This window comes from Vicia villosa, linkage group LG3, assembly GCF_029867415.1.
Source record: "Vicia villosa cultivar HV-30 ecotype Madison, WI linkage group LG3, Vvil1.0, whole genome shotgun sequence".
In the NCBI taxonomy this organism is placed as follows: domain Eukaryota; kingdom Viridiplantae; phylum Streptophyta; class Magnoliopsida; order Fabales; family Fabaceae; genus Vicia; species Vicia villosa.
This window is the reverse complement of record NC_081182.1, coordinates 82,658,650-82,670,897: the sequence shown is the minus strand read 5'-3', so window position 1 is coordinate 82,670,897 and position 12,248 is coordinate 82,658,650.

The window sequence follows — 12,248 nt, the reverse complement described above, 5'->3', positions numbered from 1 at the left end:
GTCAGATGAATTACGTGCTTTCAAAGCATACATTGATCGTAGAGAAGAGCAACGGTTGGTTCAATTTTTGATGGCTCTTCGAGATGATTTTGAAGGGCTTCGTGGGTCTATTTTGCATCGCACTCCTCTTCCTAGTGTTGATTCAATAGTTAATGAGTTGTTGGCAGAAGAAATAAGACTCAAGTCTCACTCTCATTCACATCATGAGAGAGGTAATATCTTGCCTTCTCCATCTGTCTTTGTTGCTCCTTTTAACAAAGGAAAACCACAAGGAAGAGTTGGTATTGATGAATGTTCTTTTTGCAAGGAAAAGGGGCATTGGAAAGCACAATGTCCAAAATTATTGAAGTCGGGAAGAAAGAATTTTAAGACTCAATCTTCACATGTTGTTACTGGTGCTCCTTCTATAGTTACTCCTCCTGGTTATGGTATTGGTCATGTATACCCATCTGAGACTACTTCACAAGTATCTGATCTTGCTGAGCAGTTTCAAAAGTTTCTTGCCACTCAACCACATGTTATGTCTGCCTCTTCTGTTAAAGGTTTGACCCCCTCTAACTTGTCAGGTATATCTTCTTCCATATGGATTTTTGATTCTGGTGCATCACATCATATGTCATATGATCATAAGTCCTTTGCATCTTTAAATCTTGCATCATCCACGTCTGTCTTGACTGCCGATGGTACTCCCATGCCAGTAGCAGGTGTAGGGTCTGTCTCTACAACAAACTTATCTTTATCTGATGTTTATTATATTCCTAATCTCACTTTGAGTCTTGCTTCTGTTAGTCAATTGTGTGATTCTGGTTATTCAGTTGTGTTTTCTTCCACATCTTGTTATGTGCAGGATTCACAATCCGGGAGGAAGATTGGGACAGGCCGTAGACAGGGGGGACTATATGTTTTGGATCAATTGAAGGTTCCAGACACTGCAGCCACAACATCAATTGCTGATTTATCATCATTTCGTTTGAATTCATCTTCTACTAATTTTTATTTATGGTATTCTCGGCTTGGACATGTTTCTGCCTCTAGACTAAAATATTTGGCTTCTACTGGAGCTTTAGGAAAGTTGAAAACTAGTGACATTTCTGATTGTTGTGGTTGTAAGCTTGCTAAATTTTCGGCTTTGCCATTTAATAAAAGTATTTCTGTTTCAAATGCCCCTTTTGATCTAATTCATTCTGATGTGTGGGGTTCATCACCGGTTCTTACCAAAGGTGGATCTAGATATTATGTCTCTTTTATTGACGATTATACTCGTTATTGTTGGGTCTATCTTATGAAAAATCGTTCTGAATTTTTTGATATTTATCGTACTTTCCGGGCTATGATTAAAACTCAACATAATGTTGTTATAAAGTGTTTTCGTTGTGATTTAGGTGGTGAGTATACCTCTAATAAATTCTCTGAGTTACTTGCTAGTGATGGTACTATTCATCAGAGTTCTTGTACTGATACTCCTCAACAAAATGGTGTTGCTGAAAGAAAGCATCGCCATATTGTTGAAACTGCCCGTTCTCTTTTGTTGTCTGCTTCGGTTCCAAGTGAATTTTGGGGTGAAGCAATTTGTACCGTTGTCCATGTCATTAATAGAATTCCATCATCCGTCACCTCAGGTTTGTCTCCTTTTGAAACTTTATATGGTTGTACTCCTGATTATTCTTACTTAAAAGTCTTTGGTTCTACTTGTTTTGTTCTTCTTCCACAAGTAGAACGTAGCAAACTGTCTCCTCGTTCTGCAATATGTGTTTTTATTGGTTACGGGGATGGTCAAAAGGGTTATCGTTGTTATGATCCTACTAAAAATAAAATGTATGTTTCTCGTCATGTTGTCTTTCTTGAACATATACCGTTTTACTCTCTTTCTTCTGATTTGCATACTCATACTAGGTCCGAACTTATTAATATTGATCCTTTTTCCTTTGATGGTGATATTTCTAGTGATTGTAATGTTGAGAACTGCAGGGTTGATACTACTATTACTCCAGATGCAGATGTCTCTCTTGTCCCCACGGCTTCCCAACAACCGCTTGTGATTGTTGATCCTACTCCACATATAACAGCACCACCACCTCCCCCTCCCCCTCCTCCTCATCGTTATCCTTCCCGTGATTGTAAGTCTACTAAATTGCCTGATTTTGTTTATTCCACTTATTTTACTTCTTTTGCTTCTTTTCTAACCTCTATTCATAGTTTGTCTGAGCCATCTTCCTATAAAGAAGCTATACTTGATCCTCTTTGGCAACAGGCTATGGCAGAGGAACTTGCTGCTTTGCACAAGACAGATACTTGGGACTTAGTACCTCTTCCACCGGGAAAACGTGCTATTGGATCTCGTTGGGTATACAAGATCAAAACCAAATCTGATGGGTCAGTTGAGCGATATAAAGCTCGTCTTGTTGCTAAGGGATTTTCTCAACAATATGGTATGGATTATGAAGAAACTTTTGCTCCTGTGGCCAAGATGACCACTATTCGCACTCTTATTGCTATTGCATCTATTCGTCAGTGGCATATCTCTCAAATGGATGTAAAAAATGCATTTTTGAATGGTGATCTTCTTGAGGAAGTTTATATGATTCCTCCTCAAGGTGTTTCTCATAATCAAGGGGAAGTGTATAAGTTAAAGAAAGCTCTGTATGGTTTGAAACAAGCTCCACGAGCTTGGTTTGAGAAGTTTTCTAATGTGATTACATCTCTTGGATTCCACCCTAGTGATCATGACTCTGCTTTATTTGTCCGAGCCACTTCTCACGGTCCCATTATACTTTCCTTGTATGTTGATGATATGATTATTACAGGTGATGATGTTGATGAGATTAATAAGTTGAAGTTACAATTATCTAAGCAGTTTGAGATGAAGGATTTAGGCATTCTTCGTTATTTTTTAGGGATTGAAGTTGCCTACTCTCCTAGAGGTTACCTTCTTTCTCAATCAAAGTACATTGCTAACATTCTTGAGCAAGCTCGCTTATCTGATACTCGGGCAGCAGATAGCCCTCTTGAGCCAAATGTGAAATATACTTCTTCGGATGGAATTATTCTACCAGATCCCACCTTGTATCGTACTTTGGTTGGAAGTTTGGTATACCTTACTATTACTAGACCTGATATTGCTTATGCAGTTCATGTTGTGAGTCAGTTTGTTATTTCACCTACTACAGTACACTGGGCCGCTGTTCTTCGTATTCTGCGCTATCTCCGAGGAACGCAATTTCAAAGTCTCTTGTTCCCGTCAACCTCTTCCTTATCATTACGTGCTTACTCTGATGCTGATTGGGCTGGTGATCCTGTTGATCGTAAATCTACTACAGGGTTTTGTATCTTTCTTGGAGACTCTCTTATCTCTTGGAAGAGTAAAAAGCAGGATATTGTATCTCGCTCTTCTACCGAAGCAGAGTATCGTGCGATGGCTTCCACCACCGCAGAAATAGTTTGGTTGCGTTGGTTACTCTCTGACATGGGTGTCTCTCTTTCTGAACCAACTCCTATGTATTGTGATAATAAGAGTGCCATTCAAATTGCTCATAACTCGGTTTTTCATGAACGTACAAAACACATCGAGATTGATTGTCATCTCACTCGTCATCACTTTCAGCATGGCACCATTACTTTGCCATTTATTTCTTCCGCTTCACAGATTGCTGATTTGTTCACAAAAACTCATTCTATCAAACGTTTTCGATTCTTGGTTGACAAACTCTCAATGCTTCATGCATCGTGAGTTTGAAGGGAGATGTTAGATAATGTGCAATGGGCTTTTATTATAGTTGGGCTAAGGGTATTATTGTCTATTTATATTTTACTATATATTAACTTAGTAAACCTTGTATTTGATACTTTGTTATTTTTCTAATGGAAACCCTAGCCGCTTTCTCTTTTCACTATTTCTAATATTAACAGTATAATCATAAATGGAAAATGGTATCAAGTGAAATATGAGGATCTCTATATATAATGTGGGTGTTATGGATATCTTTCAAAAGAATGTGTTCTTCCAAGGAGGAAACCACATGTGGTGATGCTGCGGAAATATAATGGGCTTGCTGAAAGGAGATAATCGCCCATAAACCCTAGTGACTCAGTCTTTAAACTCAGTAAATGAGTTAACACAGTCAGTGAATCGATAATTAACAAAGGACAACAATTATCTACAAAAAATAGGGTCATTAATGCTTGTTTTCGATAATCAATGGATGAAATGACATTCATAGTTACGTACATGATGATTGGATTAATATGGAAAGAATAAAAAAACTATTAATAAGGACATTAATGATTCGTCTTGAAAGGACAAGTGTAGCCTCGCTATGCCAAATTCAAATTCTCGAACAAATAATCATATATCAGCATGAAAAAACAAATCTAAGATTGATGGAATTGCGGCGTTCACATTTCACATGATGAGCTCATGATCCAAAAATAAATTTTTTACCCTTTTTTTTTAACTTTTTATTATTTTAATGAAAATCATTGTTTAGAATTGTATAGGGTGCTGAATAGAATAAAATATAATTGACATTTACCAATTGTTGCATAAACAACAAAGTGGATACAATTGCTTTGTAACATACTCGTTGTAGTAGAACTATTGCCTGCAATACTATCAAAAAATTAGGTTTTTAATATTTTTATATTGAATATAACAACATCAGCCACGACATTAGCCTTTCCGGGATGATAATTCAAGCTAAAGTTATAATCCTTTAGGAACTCTAACCATCTCAGTTGCCTCATATTTAATTCTTTATGATCAAACAGGTACTTTAAACTATTGTGATCACAGAATACTTCGAATATGGAACCATAGCCTCCATATCTTTAACACAAACATAACCGCAGTCAACTTTAAATCATGAGTAGGATAATTTCTCTCATGAATCTTCAGTTGTCGTGAATCATAAGCCACCACTTTACATCTTGCATCAGCACACCATCCAAGCCCATCTAGTGATTAGCTCTGTGGCCATGGGATTTTATGGAGAAGATGAAGGTATATGCATGGAATCCAAAAAAAACATATTTTATTCATTGATTATACAGTCTCTAAATTGATCGCAAAAGTCCACTATTACACGTAATTTGTTGCATAAGCAAAATTTGACATTGTTCCTGACCCTTGAATGGATATGACTAATATGACACGTTTTAAAAATTTTAAGGACGTAAATGGTTTTTTCTTAAATTATGTGACTAAAGTTAATCTTGGGTAAAATATGTGGGACAAAAAATAATTAAACCTAAACAACTAAAGATTTCATTGTAGAGCATATTGAAGTACACAAAAAAAACATTTCACTGAAAAATAGTATAGTTGAAGATTTCAAAAATGATGTCATATACTTTGTAAATGCCAATGAAAATTTTCAAAACATTGTGGAATCTTAAACAAGGATGTTTGAAAAATATGGACTAGATTTTATACTCGTGTGAGTTAGATATATTTTCCATAAACATGTTTTTATACCACGTAATCATTGTGTTAGGATTTAGTTTATACTCTCTATAAAATATATGATAGACGTTCTTCTAAGTATAGTTAAGATCTTAAAGATTATAGAGTAACATCGCATTTAACCTTTTTGATATTTTTGTAAGAACTTAAATGTTTTATATGTACTTGTTGTGTATGTTCATACTCTTTTATTTATTTTGAACGTTTAAATTACTTTAGTTATAATTCTTAGTTTGATGGTGTACTTATATTGTTGTTGAGGCTAAAATTGTATTGATATTTTAAATATAACAAGCTTAAACGATTGAAGTTAGATAGTTTTATATCACTTTGTATCTAAATTGTAATAAGACAATTTTTTATGCTTATGATCATTGAGAATCATAAGATTTCACTTCATACAAGTTATTTAAAGTGAAAAAATAATGTTAATTTTACGATTCACATATGTTCCTCTTATGATTAGGATGATGTTCATCATGATCTTAGTGAAGGACTAAAAAATTTTAATGCAAAAGTGATTTAATTCATCAAGGTTAAATTAAATGATTAATTTAAATTGAATGAGTCTTGGATATTCCTCGTCTAAAGGAATGTTGGAGTAAATGTAAAAGAATCTCTTTTATGTCTTAAACGTATGAAATCAATATCAGAACAATTTTGTGGAACTATAACATGTTGTGATAATTCTCAAATTCGAAAGAGATTATTCAAGAAGCTTGTTTCAACCCGTTTTAGTACAAAATAGAAAGTGCAATATTATCGTATATTCGTATCCACATAGACTGCTTGTGTTTAAAAGATTGTTCAGCCGTTTTTAGGATTTTAAGTAAAAGGTTATTTAGAGTTGTTTGGTTGGGGAAACTAAAATGATATAAAATAAATTGAGATTTCAGTCTTAATAGTGAGAAAAATTGGTAGGGTTAGATTTCATCATCCTTATCCTAACGTATAACCATTTGTCAGTAATATGCTCTTCTACTAAACTATTAATACTCTCACATGTTGCCCAACTCATCTTTGAGTCAACGACGTGAGATCAATTATATTACCTGATGGGTGATCTCTCACCATATTAACCAATGCAACATCATTAATTTTCCAACCGTGAATAAAGATATCAATTATCATTATTTTCATGGATATTAAACATAACCCTATCTATAGGTATTAGCATCTAATAGATGGAGACTTGGACCTAGTAACGACCAACACCTCCCAAATGTCAAGTCATACCATAAGAATATGTTTTAGGTAACTGGTCCAAAACAAGCATTAAGAACAAAGAATCATCAATATTAAAGCTTAAGTTGAATTACACCATGGTCGTAATTGATACATAAGTATAATGATGACTACATATTTTACATAATTTTGACACTTATTAACTCTCCCCGACTTATCTTTTTATTTATCCTCAAACCAAATTCATTTAAATGGTCATAAATTTTTTAACACATGTTTCATGAAAGGTTGAATGACTAGGCCAAGAAATTTTTAAAAGCTTTTGTTGAATGACATGATATTATTTTGGGTTATATATACGAAATTCCCCTGTAATGTTAGCGAGTATTATTTTTAGCCCCTGAAAAAGATTTTTTTTTAATCCCCTCTAACTTATCCAGGTTCCCTCACTAAACCCCCCCAAATGCCATTTGTTCATCCAGATTCCCCATTTTTTTCGAACGTGGCTTTTGTGTTTTAAAAATTTTCATTGTGGCAATGACAATGTGGTATCATATACTTCTCATTCCATGTGCATCCATCGTTCCCCTTCTTGTTTGTGTATATAGGGTTCACCGCCCCCTTTCTCTCTTCATCCAGCAGTGGAATAAAAATTTGATAGGGTTCATCGTTCCTGTTTCTCTCTTCATCCAACTCGTGTTCTTTGTCTCAATCATCGGTGGTAGTAATCCATCATCCATTATGTAATACGGTGGGAGAACTGACTTTTTATTTTATTTTGCAAACAAATTATGCGATGAGCAAGAGTCACCACCAACTTTTATTTTATCCAATTTAGGAAAGGCAAAAAAGAACAAGAAAGACCTTTGAAAGAGATTGAGTTTGGGGGGTATGTTATACCAAGGTAATGTGTAAGCACCCTTTGTATACATGGTTATCCATGGGCTCTTAATTGCTTAGCTCACTTTATTTGTTTGAATTGTTTGATAGTGCAGTGTGTGTTTAGAAAAACAATTTCATTTTTGAAAATGTCTGAAAAGACAATGTTAAAAAACGGGGGGTGAAAAGCATTTGATTTGTTGTGAGCAAATACTTAAGAGTTACCTACCCTGAGTTCGTAAGGTATTTTCTATTCTAAAGACTTTCCTTGAGCGATAGTACTAGCCATACCATATAAGGGTAGACAGTCCTATACATTGGATGTAAAGGGACATCGAAGTGTCATCGCGTAGTCATAGGGGCTATCCATACCATAAATAGGGTAGGAAGTCCTATGCATTGGATGGGAATAGTCATAAGGCAACAAGTAAGGATACCTTAGCAATCGAAAGGACTATCATCATTTAATCGAAGACAACATCGAGGGACGAGATCATTTCATCGCAGGCAACTCGAATGGATTATAATCTTTATTCCGAAGGGACTATGATGATTTTGAATCGTAGGCAGCATATGCTAAGGTATCCTCACGTTCGAAGGACTTGATTATTATTCGAAAGGCAGCAGAAGAGAGGATTACCCAAAAGGTGAATGTGTGAGAAGTATGTTGTATTCAATTATATTAATCCTTGTGTTAGCGATCTAACGATTGATTTTAAATCTTGTCATACAATCCTATTAGCATACATCTAAATAGTTTATAGGGGCGGAAAGTAAAAATTCGGAAAAGAAAATCCTACGCTATTACAAGGCTTCGGGATGGGGGATACACAACCAAAAATGGGAGAGTGCAGAAAAGTAAAGTGCGAATGGGAAAGGCCCTAATTACTATTACATCACGGAAAATTGCAACCTATACACCTTCTAGAATTTAAATAATAATAACGGAAATTAAACATACATGCGACAATCATTGGAGTTTGAGAAGAGAAGAGAAGATCGCAAGAAAAATTGACATTAGGGTGAGAAATAAAATCAGGGTTAAAGGTAGAAACCTAACTAACTAATTTAATTAATCAAACTTAAAAGTCTAAATTAATTTTATTTAGTTAAATCTTAAATTTAATATTAGATCAGTTAAAAAACCTAACGGGTTAAAAAAACCTTAATTAATTAAATCGGTTAAAAATCTACTTGGCTAAAAAACCTAATTAATCAAATTAATCATTTTTGGCTAAAAACCTAATTTTAATTAAATTGTTTTTTTTTGCCAATGGCCGAATGCGTGTTAATGGACGACACCTACCGGTTAATTGTTTATCTAATTAGGGAAAAATTAACTAAAAGAAAATTGATTAATTATCCTAAGTAATAAACTAATTAATTAGGTTAATGGTAAGACTAATCTTGTGATTAATTAGTTAATGATTTGGTTAGTGGGTTAATTATAAAAAAGAAGTAAGAAAAACAAGGAGAAAACATAACAAAAAAATGAGAAAAAGGACCGTGGACGCTGGGATTTGATTCCAGGTCCCTTTGGTCATAAATCTGCCATCCATACCAGTTGTGCTATCTTGATTTTCTGTAAAGGAGACACAAAAGAAATAATATGAGAGTCAAAATAATGGAATCCAAATTCTCATGCGTGGGCCCCATACGCGCCTGACCAACCAGTGAGAGTTGGAGAGAGAGCATAGAAAGTTTGACCGACCAATAGTGATTCCCCATGCAGGGTCAAAGAGTCCATAACACTATTCATTATCTCCTTCATTGTTATCCCCAGGATTAGCTACCAAACTGATGCGCCATTAGCTACTAAACTTCGTAGCCAAAAAACCTGAAAACTCAAAACTCAGAAAAACGCATTAAACGAACATCAGGAAAGCCCAGATCCACTGAAAAAGGCCGTGCGAATCGAATGGTGGTGGCTGTTTGGCCTGGAAATGCCTGTAAATGTGAAACCGATCGCGAGTGTGCTTCATGCCCTAACAATGGCAACACACAGTATGGATGTTATAGCTCCACTCCAATGATTCAAATCTCCTCTAACACATGCCAGAAACTCATTAACATTAACAAATCATATTAAAACGCAAGGGTATACGTAAAACAAATTTTGAAAATATGAACGAATATGGTGATCATGATGCATGAATTCTGGACACTATTACATATCACATATTACCTGGACTCACCCTATAATGCCTCAGGAGTATAATGGAATCAGTGAGAGGCTTTGGAAATGCTAGGAGCAAGAGGTGCGAATTTGTCCTAAACTTAATAAATTTTGTGAGTTTTAGGGTTGCTTTTGAGGCAAGGATTACGTGGTCATGAGGCTGAGCATTGTGAACAATATATAAGGGTGAGATTAGGGTTGAAACATTGTAGAGGAAACAAGAGATTTGATTGGAACAAATTTGGTTTTTTGATTCTTGCATGAAATCTTTCTAAATTGGTCCCATGCTATTTTCCACACCTTTTCACGTGTAATCTAGGCCATTTGACTCTACCAAATCAATCTCATAATATTTGACAATTAAATCTTAATTTTACTTGATTTAATTTTGAATTTAAATGAATAAAATTCAAAAATAAAAGAATAAAATCATGAAGTATTGCATGAGATTGTCTTATGGGTCCCAACATGATTTTTAAGCTGATTAAAAAAATAGAAAAAATAACCACATAAATTTTCATCATTTAATTATGATTTGATTTTATTTAAATTTAAGTGAATAAATTCAAATTAAAAGAAATAAAAACCATAAAATAAAGATAAATAGATTTATGGGCCTCCTATAAGCTTGAAATCACGTGAACAACATAAAAATATGGGTCCATTACTTAAAATTTTGAACTTTGTCATTTAGGGTTTTATGCATTTCCTCAAATTTCCCCAACTTCTGACAATCATAACTCACTCAATATTTATCCTATGAAGTTATTCTAGAACTTTTTGGAAAGCTCAAAATGTCCTCTGCAACCTACTTTGGAATTTATTTTACATTTGGAGATTTTATATTGAAGATATGGCCCGTGACAAAAAATAGCTTTTTGGGAACTTCTAGAAGGACCTGTAATGTTTTAGCCCATATCTCTCAAATGAAGTATTTCTTGGGATTAGGCCTAACATCAAAGTTGTAGAGAATCCAATTTCCTTGGGAGTGAGCTTTGGTTGGGAAATTTCTGATGAATTATGAGAAAGTTATGGCTGGTCAAAGTCCAGTTGACTTCCTCCTAAAAAACCCTAATTTAAAAACTTGGAGTTTTGATGATTTTGGAGCTTTTATTGCTGAATCATGATCAACCCTTGATCAAATGATGAATATAACCTCAAAATTGTTGATGTTGACCAAAAATCAGAAGTTTTGACTGTAAGTTGACCATAGTTGACTTTTAGGTCAAACTGGTCGACTGTTGGTCATTTGAGCTGTTGACTGAGCAATCTTGTGAATCCGAGCTTGAAATTCGGTGTGAGGATTCTTTGAGGCATGTGAGAAGCCATGAAGTTAAATTGTAGCCTTGGAAGTCCAATTTCCTTGAGAGAAGCCAAAACCCTAGTTGTAGGCTTGTTGCTTAGGAGACAAATAGTTATGCCCATTTCTTGTGTGGCCTTGAGTAGCTGAAGATCATATGAGCCAAAATATCTTGAAATATGATGGGAAAATTTTGGGGTATGACACATTAGTAACTCTTTTGGACAGGGCTTGCCAATATGTGGTTGTAACAAGGCAATGAAGATGTGGGTGTTAAGCACCATTGATAACCCAAATTGAAAATTATGGAAATGTAGAAACCAATTGGTAAGTGTTTGATCTTGTTTGTAGCGGTATACTATTTTCATCAAGCATTCATTTATGTGTTAATCATATCTGCATAATGGACGTGGATTGTTCTTGTGGGACGATGAGTTGTGTGAGGCTTAGAGGAATGAATTGATTCCCTCAAGATGCTATCATTTGCCAAAGGAATATCTGAAGGAAATTTTGAACAACATTGTTAAGGAGAATTGAGGTGTAGAAGGAAGTTCACACAAGATGTTATCAAGTTTGTGTATTCTTGTTTAACTTCTCAGAAGTCAAAGATCAAGCATCAGAAACCATCTAGATTGATGCAACCACTAGGTATTCCTGAGTGGAAGTGGGATATTATATTTATGGATTTTGTGATGAGTTTTCTTAAGGCTTCTAAAGGGAGTGATTCAATTTGGTTTTTTTTGTGTGGATAGATTAACTAATTCGGCTTATTATATTCTGATAAAGATCAATTATCCGTTACAAAAGCTAGCTGAGGTTTATATTGAACAGATGGTCAAGTTGCATGGTATTCTTTTGATTAATGTTTTAGATAGAAATCTGAGGTTCACATCGAGGTTATGGAAGAGTTTGCAGGAAGACTTGGGAACCAAGTTTAAGTTTATTTCTACCTATCATCCGCAGACAGACGGTCAGACCGTGAGGACAACTCAATCTTTAGAAGATCTGTTAGAGCTTGTGTCTTATAGCAAGGAGGTGTTTGAGACATTTACTCACCGCTTATTGAGTTTAGTTGTAACAACCATTTCCATTCTAGTATTGGAATGACATATTTTGAAGCTTTGTATGGTAAAAGGTGTAGGACACCTTAGTGATGGTATGATTCAGGTGAAAGTGTTATGCTTGGACTAAATATTGATTAGAAGACTATTGAGAAGATTAAGATGATTTAAGAGAAGATGAAGGCATTG